Genomic DNA, 18,235 nt, shown 5'->3' with positions numbered 1-18,235 from the left:
CAGAACATCTTAATCTTAAATCCCTAAAATGAATGGTAACTCAATCATTCTGACAGAAGCCCATTTCATTTTTCTAGCTCTAGTTGTTAAGAAGATAATTTTTCTTTACATGTACTAAGTTGATCTTTTTCAACTGTCATCCTCTATTTCTGCATCTAAAACAAAAAGGGGCCTATCTATTCATGCTGATGTTAAAATTAATAATTCTGTGGGATTTAAGTAAGTAAAAATTATGTTGTAAATTCTAAAAAATCTGTGCTCACATGTAAAAGAATCCATATGGTGCTAACATTGTATTTACCCAAAATGTGAAGATTTAGAAGAAAATAGATAAATATTGACTTATTTTACAAATGACCTTAATTTGCTAATTATATTCTTAGCCTTCTCAAGCATATGGTTAATTTAATCAAAATTCCCATATGCTATCTTGAAACTGTATATATTTGTAGTTGTTTAAAAACGCCTATTAGTATCCTTTTTCATTCTCCATAGTGAACATTTCCATGTTCCTATTAATCAGGCATAATTACCTGTTTCCCTATAGCTGATATAGATTTTAATTAATAACATTCCTTTGTTCCTATGATTCCATTTTGTATAATAGATATTTTTACGTATAGGCATATTCCTTGAGAAGATTTGAGGTCCATTCTGGCAACTTTATGTTTAATTTAATCTTTAAATCTCTTCTGGCATGTAGCAAATAATATGTACACAGCCAAGGTTTAATAAGTATTGAAGGTTTGTTTGAACTTTAGGATTCAAATTGATATCATGAATTATGGATATATTAATGGAGATATTTTAATATGGACAATGTAACTCAGGTGCTACAATGAAAAGAATCTTATGTTCAGAATCAGATGATCTGGGAATGAATCCCTACCCTGCCCTTTACTACTTATGTGACATCTAAAATGTTCTTTTTGAGAATATTTTTTCTCATCTCTGCTATGGGGGACTTGGAATACATAAATCCCTTGTTCCCCTCCAGATATATATTTTTTGGCTTATTCTTAGATATGTGTTCCTATGTACATAGATATAATCAAATGATGGGTACCAGATTCCCCCTTTTCTATAAAAAAGGGATTACTTCTTTCTAAAAGTAAATGAAATTGTCTCTGATATCTGATTGGAGCCCCCATTATATTAACATTGCCTGAAGGAAGTGATATTGTTTAGATTGATAAAGAAGACTACATCAGAGGGACCTGATAATTATTTTCCAATATATAAAGTACATTTGTGCATGATGACTTAAACGATCTATTCCTCCCAGGAAAGAGAGAACTATGAAAATTAGAAGTTAATTTCTTCAAAAAGGATTTAAGATTTATAAATGTTAAGAAGAGCTTCCTAACAATTATAGTTCTCTAAAACTAGACTGTTCCTTTTAATATTGGGATCCCTTTTCCTGGACATCTTTGAGCAGATAAAATTGACCTCATGATAATTATAGGTTCAAATCCAGATTGAATAATGTGACCTTGGAAGGCCAATTTTGAAGTGATGCTTTCAATAACTTTATGAGGTAATAAGATGATTTATAGGTGTGTGTGTGTGTGTGTGTGTGTGTGTGTGTGTGTGTGTGTGTGTGTATTAGGAAAATAGATAGAAGAGAATGGTATGAACATTTTTATGAACCTATTATGTGCCAGGATCTATGCCAAGATCTTTAATAAATATGTCATTTGATACTCTATAATAAATCTGGGGGGGTAATTTGGGGAGTTATTATCATACTTATTTTAAAGATAAAGACACTTGCAGCCAAGAGAAACTGTGACTTACTCAGGATGACACCATTAATGAGCAAGTCTGAATTTGCACTCATGTCATTCTAACTACAGGTCAAGTGTCCTATTGACTGTATCACGTTGCTGAAGGGGTTGGTGTGTATGTAAAATTTTAATTTTGTGAAGCATTTCTCAGGGAAGAAATTACTTTCACAAATGCAGAACAAAAATGCAACTGCAATTTATTCCCTTATAAAAATATGTGGGGGTATTAGATGCAAGTACAGATGAGGAAACTGAGACTCAAAAGAGTATAAAGTTATATAGCTATACATTTTATGTATGGGGAAAGAGAGGCGAAGACAGAGAGACACACAGAAACAGAGAGAAATAGAAAGAGAGAGACAGAGGGAAATAGAAAAAGAGAGATAAAGAGATGCAGAAACAGAAACTGATATAGAATCAGAGACTCAGAAGCTCAGATTTCAATTCACTTCCATATTTACAGTATCATTCCATGATACCTTCTAGAGTACTTCCTAAAGAGAGTACATAAGAAAGAGGGGAAATGCAGTCAGACAGAGCAATACATTGATAGAGGCTCTGCTTCAGTGTTCAAGATATATATGTTTTTAAATTCATGGACAGTGATTACTTCAACAAATGAGGAGGCTGCTTGATCAAAAAGCTCATGATCACAGGTTGAAATGAAGATCATTTTGTTAGTAGAGTCTCAAATTTTTTTTTAATTTTTTATTATATATATATATATTTTTATAATATTATCCCTTGTATTCATTTTTCCAAATTAACCCCCCCTCCCTCTATTCCTTCCCCCCGATGACAGGCAATCCCATACATTTTACATGTGTTACAATATAGTCTAGGTACAATACATGTGTGTGAATATCATTTTCTTGTTGCACATTAAGTATTAGATTCCGAAGGTACATGTAACCTGGGCAGACAGATATTAGTGCTAACAATTTACATTCACTTCCCAGTGTTTCTTCTCTGGGTGTAGCTACCTCTGTCCATCATTGATCAACTGGAAGTGAGTTGGATCTTCTTTATGTTGAAGATTTCCACCTCCATCAGAATACATCCTCATACAGTATTGTTGTTGAAGTGTACAGTGATCTTCTGGTTCTGCTCATTTCACTCAGCATCAGTTGACCTAAGTCTCTCCAAGCCTCTCTGTATTCCTCCTGCTGGTCATTTCTTACAGAGCAATAATATTCCCTAACCTTCATATACCACAATTTACCCAACCATTCTCCAACTGATGGACATCCATTCATCTTCCAGTTTCTAGCTACAACAAAAAGAGCTGCCACAAACATTTTGGCACATATATGTGTCTTTCTGCTCTTTTGTATTTCTTTGGGATATAATCCCAGTAGTAGCGCTGCTGGGTCAAAGGGTATGCACAGTTTGATAACTTTTTGGGCATAATTCCAGATTGCTCTCCAGAATGGCTGGATTCTTTCACAACTCCACCAGCAATGTATTAGTGTCCCAGTTTCCCCACATCCCCTCCAACATTCATCATTATTTGTTCCTGTCATCTTAGCCAATCTGACAGGTGTGTAGTGGTATCTCAGAGTGGTCTTAATTTGCATTTCTCTGATCAGTAGTGATTTGGAACACTCTTTCATGTGAGTGGATATAGTTTCAATTTCTTCCTCTGAGAATTGTCTGTTCATATCCTTTGTAGAGTCTCAAATTTTAATAATAACTTCCCACGCTGATATCTGATTCAAATAGACATTTAAAAGTCAGAAAGTCAACAAAGTGATCAGTGATGGGCCAAAGACCTAATAAGATATGTGAAGCAACATTGCTGCAAGTTCCGATGGTATGGGTGAAGTATGTAGAGAAAAAAGACTTTTTATTTGTATTGGTACTTGTATCTACTCAGTATAAGCTCATTTTCCTAAATGAAATAACAGAATATTTGGGGCAAACTAATTTACTACTTTCAGGCCTATTAAAATAAAGAAAACAATATTACTGCATTAATTTTAATTAATACTAGATGATTTAATTTTTATATGTACTGTTAAAATTATCATCTAAATGAATAAAAACAAATTAAATAATATGTATGATACTGAATATACTCAGAAATAATGTACAATTTTAAATTTTCAACCTGTGTTATGTGGAAATATTACACTTCAGAGCCAATAAAATTAAGTTATACTTATTAAGAAATGTCATTTTTCTTAAAAATATGAATTTATGTCCATGTGTGTCTTTGGATGATTCATATATGTGTGTGATTGTTTATATATATATGCACATACATTTATATTGCACACATATACTCATACAATACATATATTAAGCATGTAGAAACATAAATATGTAAATACATATATATGCATATAAACACAATATATATATATATACATTTAAACATACATATATATACACATACACATATACATGATAAGAAGAACACACATGTAGTAATGATATCTCAACCATTTTTACTGTATTTCTATTTTCAGTTATTTATTTAATTTTTTACATTCCATTTAAACATCACTTCACACTCAAAGAGATATCAAAAATAATGCATTTCAGAATCATAGTCATATAGAGATGGAGGGAATTCAAAGAATATTAATACAACTCCCTTATTTTATACCTAAAGAAATTGAGGTAAAGAGAGTAAATGCTTTCACCAAGATTATGTTATTGCCAGTTTACAGTTAAAATCCAGAACACCTGACTCTTTCTTTAAAACTTTTTGGCTATATCATACAGATATCAAACTAGTTTCTTCCTCAATTATTATATTTTCCTACCCCTTTTAATTTATGATTGTTGTTTCAACACTTGCTTCTTTCTTGAAATCCATGCACTTTTATTTTGGAAAAAAAAATAGATGTAATTTTTTTTTTTTTTTGCATTACAAAACTGATAACACAGAGCTATTTCTTTGCTCATGTTATTCTCACATTCTGAAAGATCCTCCTCTAATACTTCATTTGTACCTTCTAAGGCTCTATCTTAAATCTTCTTCACTAATCTCTGTCTTTCTGTATCTGTCTCTATCTCCATTTCTTTCTCTCTCTCTGTCTCTATCTCTGTCTATGCCTGTCTGTGTGTCTCTCTCTGTTTCTCACTCCTCTTATGCATTCAATTATCATAACTGTGAAGATGAATCACAGTTCTATAAATCCATCTCTATTCTCTCTAGTTCTAATTCTTCAATCAAGTTCCTATTGGGTTCTATTTCTTCAATCATGTTCGTAATGAGAATATCCAGTTAGGGAAAAGCCAAGATGGCAGAGATGGCAGACACAACTTTCTCAGCTCCTCTCATACCCATATTACTAATTTTTTTTTAAATCAGCCTCGAAAATAGTGCTTGACTGGTAAAATTCACAAAGATTGGAAGTATAACAATTTACCAGCAGAAGATAATCTGGGAGATTGCCCGAAAAGGGTGTGGGCACAGGGAGGAGCAGATCTGCACAAGCAGGTTATAGGAGAAGCTAGCAAACAGAGCAAACCAGGTACAGGGGTGGTCTCCATGGCTGGAAAAATTACAGGGTGAACTCTACCACAGATTGGCTGTTCTGTTTTCGTTGCAAAGCAGTAGACCAGCAGAGAAATTGAAGCCAAAGGTAGAGGGTACCGTAAAACACACCAGAACCTAACAGGATCTGGCTATACCCACCCAAAACAGGAAGTTAATGAACAAGCACAGTCCACAACACAACTGTGCAGAGACATTCTACAGCAGGGACATTCATGGGGGCAGCCACAAGTCCACAAGGCAGTGGGGCACAGCCTGAGGCAACTTCTAATCTCCACAGTGGGGGGCCTGGTCTGGGGTAATAGAATTTCTGCAGAGATACTTCCGGTGCTGTGAGGGGTAGGGCAATTGCTAAAATACAAAGTAGGCTTTTGCAGGGGGTGGGGTAGGGGAGGCAGTGACAATATGTAATGTTATGTTGTCTCTAAATTGTGAATCGTTCTCTTGGGGGCAAGATTTCTTGGGGAGCTTCTGGGGAGGCAGCCTTGGCTTTAGTTCCTGTTCAATAATCCCAAAATGCAGCCAGGAGTTAAAGTCCAGATCCTATATTGTGTTCTTCAAAGTCTTGGATCTTTTCCTGTTAGAATGTTTCCAGCCAGATGCAGTCTAAAGCTCCCTCTGAATCCAAAGCCTCCAGCCAGCATGGAGGTAGATGTGGGAATGACAGTGTCACTGAGCAGTGACACTGTCACTGCTAAGCCTCTAGTCCCAAGGAAGTTGCTAATCCTCACAGTGGGGCTCCTCCCAGGGCACTTCTATATCACTGCCTGTGAGACCCAGGCCTGAGTCAGAGTCACTTCTGTAACATGCCCTCCTGGCAGTTACAATTACCAGTCTGTCCTAGGCCCAACAGAGTACCAATGACCACTGACCTTTGCAGTGTCAACTCTACCCGGCTCGCCTCCTCTGAGGCCTTCAAAGGTCTCTGGCCATGATTTCTTGAATCTCTAGTTTAATAACCAGTAGCACACTCAAGAACAGCCACATGCAATCTTAAAACCTTTTATTATACCTACTCACATAATGCCCTGACTTGATGCCTGACTTGTTAGTTCCCTAGTGAACACCTGATCTGAAGACCCACATGTTCACTACCAAACTTCTCACCTCTCTCAGCTATCCATCAGCTTGGGTTGGCTTGGCTACCCCAGGCTAGCTCCAGGTTAAAAAGAGCAACTGCTGTCTGCAGTGGGCTTATAAAGCATCTGTGAGGTCACACACACAGCCAAACAGGGAGAGAGTCACCCATTACAAAGCTATCTCAATATGGCCAGGATCCCACCCACAGGGAAGTCCTATATCTACAGAGATTACTTCTGGGAAACTCAACTCTCCTGTTGCACTGTGGCACCGCCCATTTAAAGGACCCTTACAATTCCCTTCTCTTGTTTTGCAGGGACCGCACATCTCATCAAGCTAAACTTTTAGCACCAGCTATAGTTCACTTGATCCATGAGATGACAGAGTATTATGCCCAAGGATGTACAAAGCAGCAGATCAGTAAACATAAGTATGACAATGAGAACAAGGCTCAACAGTGGCCCAAGTGTTCAACCCATTCATTAAAGTCATACTCAAGGAGATAATAAGCCAAAGAGGTTGAATGACACTTGGATGTCAACACTGAGGTGGGAAGTCAACAAGGTAAAACATCACAATTCTAGTTAACAAATAAATATCAGTGAGGTAGATTGTCACAATTCTAGTTACACTTATCACAATTCTAGACCAATTCTAGTTTCTCACAATTCTTTATTGTACTTTTTACAATTCTAGAGCAATTCTAGCTTATCACAATTCTCTATTGTACTTTTCACAATTCTAGAACAATTTTAGTTTCACAGGTTCATATAAGCAAAGTCATGTCCAGTAAAATTGTCTCAATAACAATGGCAGGTGGGTGTGTTGGTTTTTCACCCACTAATTTAAAAGCATAGTCCTTCAATAGAAAGCATAGGGCAAAGCCTCTCCCAAGACCACCATATGTCAAGTAGCCATGGGAGAAGCAAGCAGGTCCATTGCCTATTTACAGTCTTTTTATTGCATATCACCTAAGACAGTCCATTTCAGCTGCTACACTGGAACTGTGTCTGCTGTCTCTGGTGTCACAGTCAGGGGGGACATTGCTGCCATCAGCGTCTGAAGGGCTGGTGACATCTGGCTGATCCCTCTGGGCTGTTGTCTGGTCCTTCTCTTGGACCCCCAGTTCACAAATGTCTCTGGTGGGGATCAACTCCTCTGCTGCTGGATCTGCACCTAGGAAGGAATGTATCCAGGGCCCCAAACCATGGCCCAGCTTGGGCATTTCCAAATGCCATCCAGGCCTTTCCACATCACAGTAGAAGGAAAGTTCTTGTCAAAAAGATGAACAAAAGTCAGACAAAAGTCAGTCTGTCACTTAGTTGCACTTTCTGTGTATTCTCGAAGTGCATTGCTAAGGTAAAATACAAAGAATTTAAAAATGTAAAACCAAAATAATTTAAAAGTGTAAAACCAAAATCACTTAAAAATATAAAATCAAAATAACTTAGTAATGTAAAATCAAAATACTTTAAAGATGTAAAATCAAAAGTGTTTAAAAATGTAAAATCAAAATTTAAAAATTGCAAGCAATCACATATATATGTATTGCCACACTTCGTGCACATCCCAAAATTCCCTTCTCTTGTTTATAAGAGAAGATATTGGGGATATAGTCTGTGCAGTCATGACTTTACTAATAGGATTATAAGAAATGCCAATGGAATTGTCAAAGTCAGATTCAATGCAAAAACACCTAAAGGCAAAATATTTGTAAGCCAATCCATAAACTGTCTTAAATGCATGTGAAATTTCTACAATGGAAAAATGGTTGATCACATGTCTAGCTGCTTCTCCAAATTAGAATGAAGCCATAATGTCCATTGGTCTTAAAACATTAAGTTTCAAACCATAAGGGTTTGGTCCTATAGAGAACATAGGAGAGTAAAAAGAAAGATAAGCTATGTAGCTTTTTGCCATGCTCTTAGCTTCTTTAGTTATCACAATTTGCAAATATAAGATTCTAGAAGCCTGATTATAAAAGATATGATTTGAAGGTCCACTCTGAAAATGGATATGTAGGGTAAATTTATCTGAGCGCTTTCTCACTCGCTCTCGAAGTTCTTAAAAGAGCTGATACCTTTTCAGTGGCCTGCCACTCATACAGTTAATGAAAAAAGAACACTATGCTATATCCCTGAATTCTTTTGCCTTAAAATCAAAGTTTGAGTTTCTGATACCAAATTGTACTTCAGGAGTGTGAATCAATAAATCTGATATTATTTTTCCTCCTGGGTCAAAGATCACACATTGTCTATCTATTCTAGTCATTAAAACAGTAATTTTCAAAACCATTCTAAAAATAAACACTGTTTTATAAGTACTCATAGGGGGTTGGGAAATCAAGCCCACCTGTGGAAGTGAAAAATCCACGAGGTAAGAAAAGAGGAGTTTCAACTCTCCATAGATGATCCTAGCAGTTTTATAAGTATAAAACTCCACTCTCTCTAACTGCAAGGTCCTTGTAAGGTTTCTTAAAAATTAACTGAACTGTATTTTTTAAATTTTCCTGAATATTATAGTCAATACACCACAATTCCTTTTTGTCTTGGGCCATAAAGCCTACTCCTGTCTTTTGAAATGAAGACACAGGAGTTTTGTATGGATTAATGGGCAGTGCTGATGATATTATCACCCTTCCTTTTCCTCCTGCTCCTTCTCCCTTGCCCAGGAAGGTGGGGCTGAGGGAAGAGGAATTGGAAAATTCCCCAAAGGCTGATTTAAAATCCAACAGGAGCTTTGCACAAAAAAAAATAAAAAAAAAAAAAAAAAAAAAAAAAATAGAACTAAACCTCTTCTCAATGGAAGAGTAATCAATAAATTCCTTAAGACAATAGTACATGAGGTAAACCAACAAAACGCTAAGAAGAATTTCTCCAACTGAAGTCTATGTGTTTTGTTTATTTCCCTCCTTAGCTTCAGCCACGGTTTTGAACTCTTCTAACTGTAGTAACCTAGCTTTTTCTTCTTTCTCTATCTCAATCTGCAGTTTAACCTGCAATTCTAGGAACTCTTTTTTTTAATTGTTTGTCATTCTATTTTTAACTCAACTTCTAGTTGTCACATTTTATACACTATACTGTCATACATACACATTAGCTCTAGGTTGCTCCCTCTCCAAGCTATATTTAATGGGTGTGGGGATAGCCTTCTTGGAGCTTGATTACAAGCTTCCTGCTGTTCTTCAGTGGTGATCTTTGTTAAAAGATCTTCCATCTGGCTCTTTAACCTATTTATATAAGCATTCAGCTGTATCCTTGAGCTTGATCCCGGAGTTACCTGGGTCCACATTGCCTGCCTTCTCTCCTAAGTGGCATTTCTACCAGATCTTTCAGAATCTTCTCTGGCCATGATTTCTTGAATCTCTAGTTTAATAACCAGTAGCACAGTCAAGAACAGCCATGTGCAATCTTAAAACCCTTTATTATAGCTACTCACATAATGCCCTGACTTGATGCCTGACTTGTTAGTTCCCTAGTGAACACCTGGTCTGAAGACCCACATGTTCACTACCAAACTTCTTACCTCTCTCAGCTATCCATCAGCTTGGCTTTGCTTGGCTACTCCAGGCTAGGGAGTCAGGTTAAAGAGCACCAGGTTAAAAAGAGTGACTGCTGTCTGCAGTGGACTTATGAAGGGCCTGTAAGGTCACACACACAGCCAACTAGCAAGAGAGCCCTCATCCATTACAAAGCTATCTCAATATGGGCAGGATCCCACCCACAGGGCAGTCCTATATCCACAGAGATTACTTCTGGGCCATTCAAATCTCCTGTTGCACTGTGGTGCCGCCCATTTAAAGGACCCTTACAATTCCCTTCTCTTGTTTTGTGGGAACCGCATCCTTACAACTTCCAGTTTGGAACTTTTACCAGAGCACTCCTAAAGTTGGGCCACTCTTTGAAACCCATTTGCAGGACAACTATAGTTCATATATACATCCCTGCTCTGCAGAGGAAGCTAGGAACTTCCTTGCCCTGAAGGCAGAACCTACAAGCTTTAAAAAAAATCAAAAGGACCATTGACAGCTTCTATACAGAAATAGAGCAGGTTTTCAACACTGAGGAGACTAATAGCAGACAGTGTCCAGAAAATACCCCAAAATGGGATGTAACCTGGTCCCCATCACACAAGACTCTCATAGAAGAAACTATAAAAAATCTTAAAAGAGAGCTAGAAGAAAAATGGGGAAAGGAAAGAAAAGCTATGCAAGAGAGTAACAACTTTGTGAAATGTGATTTGGGAAATGTAAAGAATTCCCAGGAAGCACAGAGAAATAGAATTTGTGAATTGGAAAGGTAAAGAATTCCGAGGAAAGTAGGTTTGGAAATTATAAAAGGAAAAGAACTCCTAAAAAATAGTATTTGTGACTTGGAAAAGATAAAGAAATCCCAACAAAATAGGATTTAAATAGGATTTGTGAATTGGAAAAAGAAAATAAGGCAGTTAAAAAAAATAGTGAAATGAAAAAAAAAAAATCCATAGAACAAAACAACTCATTTAAAAACTCAATTGGACATATATAAACAGGAGTAAAAAAAAAAAAAAAAAAAAGCTAATGAAGAAAATAACTCATTTAAATTAGAACTGAACAAATAGAAATGAATGATTCATTGAGATATCAAGAATGAGTCAAGCAAAACCAAAAAAGTGAAAAATTAGAAAAAAATGTTAACTACTTGGAAAAAAGTAGAGCTGGAAAATAGATTTAGGAGAGATAATCTGAGGATAATTTCACTTCCTGAAAAATATGAGGAAAAAAAGAGCCTAGATACTATTTTACAGGAAATCATCAAAGAGAACTGCCCAGATATAATAGAATCAGAAGGTAAATTAGGCATTGAAAGAATTTATCAAACATTTTCTGAAAAAGATCCTAAAATAAAAACTCCAAGGAATATCATGACTAAATTTCAAAACTATCAAATTAAGGAAAATATTATAAGCAGCCAGAAAAAAGGCACGTCAAATACTGAGAAGCCACAATAAAAATCACTCCAGATCTAGCTGCTTCCACATTAAAATATCCAAGGGCGTGGAATCTGATATGTTGAAAGGCAAAAGAACTTGGAATGCAGCCAAGAATAAATTACCCAACTAAGCTGAACATTTTCTTCCAGATAAGAAGATGGACATTTAATGAAACAAACGAATTCCATTTGTTTCTAAGGAAAAAATCAGAACTAAACAAAAATTTTGATCTCCAACCATAGGACTCAAGAGAAGCAGAAAAAGTTAAAAAGAACTCTTGAGAACTGTATTTCTGTTCTGGATATACATAAAGAGTACTTGTATAAATTGATTTTACAGATATAACATAAAAAGGGAAATAGAAATGAAAAGGGGACAGTATCAGAAAAAGGGAAAAGGGGAAACAAAAAGAGGGAAACTACATCCCATGAAGAGGCAAAGAAAACATCATATCTGAGAGAATTTTGAGAGGGGGAGGAACATTGTGTGAATCTTACTCTCATCAGAGTTGGTTCAAAGAGGAAACAATTGACATATGTGTTTTACAGAGAATCTTTTCTCACTTAATTAAAAAAGTGGGAGAGGAAAAAACAAAAAAGGAAAACAGTAATAAGGGAAAGGTACAAAAAAGAGGAGGGGATTCAAAGGAGGTGGAAGGGATTCTAAAGAAGGACAGCTGCATGAGGCAAGTGGTGGCCATAAGTTTAATACTGGGGAAGGAGGTAAGGGGGGACCAAGAAAAAGAAAAGCATAATCTGTGGATAATAAGATGGCAGGAAATACAGAATAAGTAATTTTAACTATAAATGTGAATGGGATGAATTCCCATAAAGTGGACACAGACAGCAGAATGGATGAAAAGTCAGAACTCTAAAATATATTGTTTATAGGAAACACATTTAAATCAGGAAGATACATAGAGAGTAAAGGTAAAAGGCTGGAACAGAATCTATTATGCTTCAGGTGAAGTCAAAAAAGGAGGGGTAGCCATCATTATTTCAGATGAACAAAAGCAAAAATTGATCTAATTAAAAGAGATAAGGATCCTTCCTGTATCTTGCTAAAGGGTAGCATAGACAGTGAACCAATATCAATACTAAACATATATATGCAAATGGTATAGCATCTAACTTCCTAAAGGAGAAGTTAAGATAGTTGCAAGAAGAAATAGACAGCAAAGCTATAATACTGGGAGATCTCAACTTGTATTCTCAGAATTAGATAAATCAAACCACAAAACAAATAAGAAAGAAATTAAAAAGGTAAATAGAATAACAGAAAAATTATGTATGATAGATCTTTGGAGAAAACTGAATGGTGACAGAAAGGAGTATACTTTCTTCTCAACAGTTCATGTAACCTATACAAAAATTAGACATATATTAGGAAATAAAGACCTTAAAATTAAATGCAAGAAGGCAGAAATAGCAAATGCTTTCTTTTCAGATCACAATGCAATAAAAACTACATTCAACAAAAAGTTAGGGGTAAATAGACCAAAAAGTAATTGGAAATTAAATAATCTCATCTTAAAGAATAATTGGGTGAAATATCAAATTATAGACACAATTAATAATTTCGCTCAAGATAATGACAATGATGAGACATCATACAAAAATTTGTGGGATGCAGCCAAAGTGGTAATAAGGGGAAAGTTTAGATCCTTAGAGGCTATTACAATCAGACTCCCAAGAAACTATTTTAATGACCTAGGAAAAATAACAACAAAGTTCATATGAAAAAAAAAAAAAAAGTCAAGAATTTCAAGGAAATTAATGAAAAAAAAAAATCAAATGAAGGTAGCCTAGCTGTACCAGACCTAACATTATATTAAAAAGCAACAGTTAACAAAAGCATTTGGTATTGCCTAAGAAATAGACTAATTGATCAAAGGATATGAATAGACAATTCTCAGATGAAGAAATTGAAACTATTTCTAGCCATATGAAAAGATGCTCCAAGTCATTATTAATCAGAGAAAGTAAATTAAGACAACTCTGAGATACCTCTACACTCCTGTCAGATTGGCTAGAATGACAGGGAAAGATAATGCTCAATGTTGGAGGGGATGTGGGAAAACAGGGACACTGATACCTTGTTGGTAGAATTGTGAATACATCCAGCCATTCTGGAGAATGATTTGGAACTATGCTTAAAAAGTTATCAAAACTGTGCATACCATTTGATCCAGCAGTGTTATTACTGGGCTTATATCCAAAAGAGATCTTAAAGAAGGGAAAGGGACCTTTATGTGCAATAATGTTTGTGGTAGCTCTCTTTGTAGTGGCCAGAAACTGGAAACTGAGTGGATGCCCATCAGTTGGAGAATGGCTGAATAAATTATGGTATATGAATATTATGGAATATTATTGTTCTGTAAGAAATGACCAAAAGGATAATTTCAGAAAATCCTAGAGTGACTTACATGAACTGATGCAGAGTGAAATGAGCAGGACCAGGAGATCATTATATACTTCAAAAACAATACTATATGATGATCAATTCTGACAGATATGTGGCCATCTTCAACAATGAGATGAACCAAATCAGTTCCAATAGAGCAGTGATGAACTGAACCAGTTATACCCAGTGAAAGAACTCTGGGAGATGATTATAAACCACTACATAGAATTCCCAATAACCCTATTTTTGTCTGCCTGCATTTTTTATTTCCTTCCTAGACTAATTGTCCACTATTTCAAAGTCCGATTCTTTTTGTACAGCAAAATAACTCGATATGTATACATATATTGTATTTAATTTATACTTTAACATATATAACATGTATTGACCCACCTGCCATCTGAGTGGGGGGTTGGGTGGAAGGAGGGGAAAAATTAGAACAAAAGGCTTGGCAATTGTCAGTGCTGTAAAATTACCTGTGAATATATCTTGTAAATAAAAAGCTATAATAATAAAAACAAACAAACAAAAAAGATTAATAGATTCTTCTCCACCCTCTTGTTTTCTTTCTTTCTTTATGTTTCAAGTATTTTTCTTTCTTTCTTTTTCATCACTTAATAGTATTTTAGTTTTTTTTTTTTTAATTACATTCAAAGATAGTTTTAAATGTTCATTTTTGTAAGATTTCGAGTCACAGATTTTTCTCCTTTCCTCTCTTCCCTCCTCTATCCTCAAATGATAAGCACTCCAATATAGGCTACTCATGTAAAAAGATGTTAAAAATATTTACATAGTTAAAAATAAGTTAAAATTGTATCCTTTGATCTGAATTTAGATTCCATGGTTCTTTGTGTGGATATAGATGGCATTTTCCATCAAAACTCTTTTGGAATTGTTTTGGGTCATGGTATTGATAACAAAGGCTGACTCACTCATAGATTTTCATCATTTAGTATTGCTTTTACTGTGTAAAATATTCTCCTGGTTCTGTTCACTTTTGCCAGCATCAGTACATGTAAATATGTTCAGGTTTTTTGGAAATTCTTCTGCTCATTGTTTCTTATTGCAAAATAGTATTCCATTGCATTTATATATCACAACTTTTAGTCATTCCCTAGTTTAGGGGCATTCCCTAAATTCCCAATTCATTGCCAGCACACACACACACACAAAGAGCTGCTATAAATATTTTGCACATATAGGTCCTTTCCCTTTTTTATGATGTCTTTGGGATACAGACCTAGTAATGGTATTGCTGGATCAAAGGATATTCAGGTTTTATAGCTTCAGGTATGTTTCTTATTAACAATATATTATTGGAATATGGTTCTAATCCATTTTTATTATCTGCTTTTGATGAGTTCACCTCAATTACATTTATGGTTATCATTACTATGTATTTCCCATCTTTTGATTTTCTTCTATTTATACTCTCTCTGTCTTTCTCTTTCTCTTCCTTTCTGTCTGTCTATCTGTCTGTCTGTCTGTCTCTCTTTCTCTTCCTTTCTGTCTCTCTGTCTTTGTTTTTCTCTCTGTGTCTTGTGTCTGTCTGTCTTTGTTTGTGTCTCTCTCTCTCTCTCTCTCTCTCTCTCTCTCTCTCTCTCTCTTTTATTCTCCTTGTCCATTCTCAATTCTGTTGTACTTCTGATAAGTGCCTTCCTTAGACAGCTTCTCACATTAATCCTTCCTTTTTGGCCCTTCTTCTTCCTATTGAGTAACATAGATTTCTATGCCCAACTGACTGTGTATATTGATTCTACTGTTTTTGAACATGTTCAGATGGCAATGAGGGTCGATTATTACTTGTCCCACCCCTCCATTTCTCTCTTTACTGTAAAGGCTTTTCCTTTAAAAATAATTATGTAAAACATATAGAACATGGAGGGGATAAAAGCAGTATTCTGAAGAACCTAAGAGAAGTTGCAAAATTTAAAACAATAAATTTCCTTTTCAAAAAAATGCTCTTTAACAAATTCTATACATTTTATTCAAAGCTGTCATTTTCTTTTGTTCTCTTCTTTGCAGTTTTTCTTTCTTGTTTTTTCCCCTTATTCCTTCTCTCCCTTCCCTAAGAAGTGTACAATTCAGCATGGATACACACACACACAGGCATGTCTGTGTGTGCAAATGCCTTCATGTACATCTAAATACATGTGTGTGCAAATTTATATACACATATTTATATTTATACAGATACATAATATATACAATATATATAATTATATATAATAATACAAATATATAGATATATACATGCATTTACATCTATGTAAGATTATATTATGCTTGTTTGTCCTCTGTTTCTCTAAAGGTGGATAACATCTTCCATCCTAAAAAACAATTTTGTATATCTATTTCTAAATTAACCAACTCATTATTTCCTACACTACAGCAATATATCCCTTTATGTCATTTTAATATTTTAAATAGTTTAAAATAATATTTATTAATATGACTGATATATAGATTTTTTATGTTTTGTTTTGCTTAAATTTATTTTAGTTTTAACTTTGAAATCAAAATTACTGGCTTCTGCCTTTTTTCCTTAATAAATTGTATCACTAATTATTATCATTATCTCTTTGTGTATCCCTTATTTCCTATCCCTTGCTACTCCTCTGCTTTAACTCTATCTGCTACCTCCCTTGGAAGAGGGGGTAGGTCTTATTACTTTACCTACCCCTCCTCCAAAAGCCCTATGCTTATTTCTTCCTCTTATTCTTTCCCTCCATCTTTATCCCATTCCCATCTACACACCTTTTCCCATTATTGTATCAATATTCTTTTTTTGAGCATAGCTTTTAGATAGTCTTATTATTCTTGTGCTCTGTCATCTTGGTCTTTTCTACAGATCACTTTTTTTAATGAGATGTCTCGCATTCTCTTTTATTTTATTTTATTTTTTTTATTATTTCATGGTCTCTTCTAACTTTTTTGGCTTCCTCTTGTTTTATTCTAATTTTCAAGAGGTCATTTTCTTACTGAAGATAATGGAGCTTTTATTTTTTTTTTCTAATTTGGTTGACTTTCTTTTCCTTGGATTGTTCTTATTTTTTTAATTTTTTCATAATTCTTTATAATTTGATTTTTTTCCAATTAAATTACTTTATTCAATCAGGTATATATGTATCTATATATTCAATATACACAAATAGACATTTAAATCCTTTGTTTATGTAACATTGTGGGGCACTCTTAGAGTCTAACAACAATATGTCACCATAATGGTGGTGGCAAATAAACATCCTTTTGGACTGGAGGCAGACTTCAATCTTAGGACTTTCAAGTGGAGTTTTTGCCTTTAATTGCTGAATCTCATGAAACCAACTTTACAAGGCAGTTTCTTCCATTTATCTTTTGGGGCAATGTAATCAGGGTCTTTTTCCTTTTCAAAAAGCTGCCAATAATTTCTGCACGCCCAGGAATCTTGTAACACTCATCTTTCAAATAAAGTAACTCAAGGGGAACTGGGAAAGACATATGGCTGTGGATTCTTTTAAGCCCAAAATAATTTCTGATTCTTCAAAAGTACTTTGGTGACCTTTACATTTTTTCATTTTCATTTTTATGTTCTTCAAACTGAGCTCTGAGCAAATAAGCTTTGAACTGATGTTCATTCCTGCAGATTATCCAGGTGCTAAAGTGCCAACTTGAAGAGCCACATCACGTTCTTTTGGTGTGTCACAAAGGTGCTTTGATGGCACAGGATAATCTTGCCCTGCTTCACCTGCAGACCAGAAGAAACCTACAAAAAGTTTTTACTCTTTTGGTTTTTAAATATTTTTTTGAACTCTACAATTTTTGGGGGGGAGTAAGAAATCATTTGAAATTACCCTTTTGGGGTAAGAAAGACTTTATTTCTTTTGCTTCAGTATCTCCCTCTAAGGAGGAACTTCTATCCCCATAATAACTTTCTATGCTTGAGTTCTTTTGCCTAACTTTTTTTTTTTTCTTTTAAATAATGCTTCTGGTCTCAAGGCCTCCTTCATCCCTCAAGGATGGAAACAAAATAAGGAATACACCATTTTGTGAATGCCCACATTTTGTATCATTACTTCCCTACTGATTCTGCACTAAATAGAGAAATTAGCATTTGCTGGTTTCCCCTTGCCCCAAGGCCCAATCTCGTCCACAGAGTTCTACCTAGTTTATCTTACCAGTAGAAATTCCTTCAGTCTTACTCAACTCAAACTTCTAAATCCTGAGACTGAGAGGAAAAAATTCCAATCTGGAGGTATTTATATTTGACAGGAACTAAATCCCCTTTCTGTATCTTTCTTCAGATGTTTTTTAGGTGTCTCAAGAGTCTCAAGGACTCAAATTGTTCTGCTAACACTACTGTTTATATTTATTTTTCTACATTTATTTTGAGGTGCTATTTTATCTTTTTTATAGAAGAAATCTGAAGAGGTCAAAACTATCTGACCTATTCTGCCATTTTCCCTGAATCCTCTTTCTATAGCATGTTTCTTTTATGTGAGATGAT

This window comes from Sminthopsis crassicaudata, chromosome 3 (genome assembly GCF_048593235.1).
Source record: "Sminthopsis crassicaudata isolate SCR6 chromosome 3, ASM4859323v1, whole genome shotgun sequence".
Lineage (NCBI taxonomy): Eukaryota > Metazoa > Chordata > Mammalia > Dasyuromorphia > Dasyuridae > Sminthopsis > Sminthopsis crassicaudata.
Note: the sequence above shows the minus strand (reverse complement) of the source record.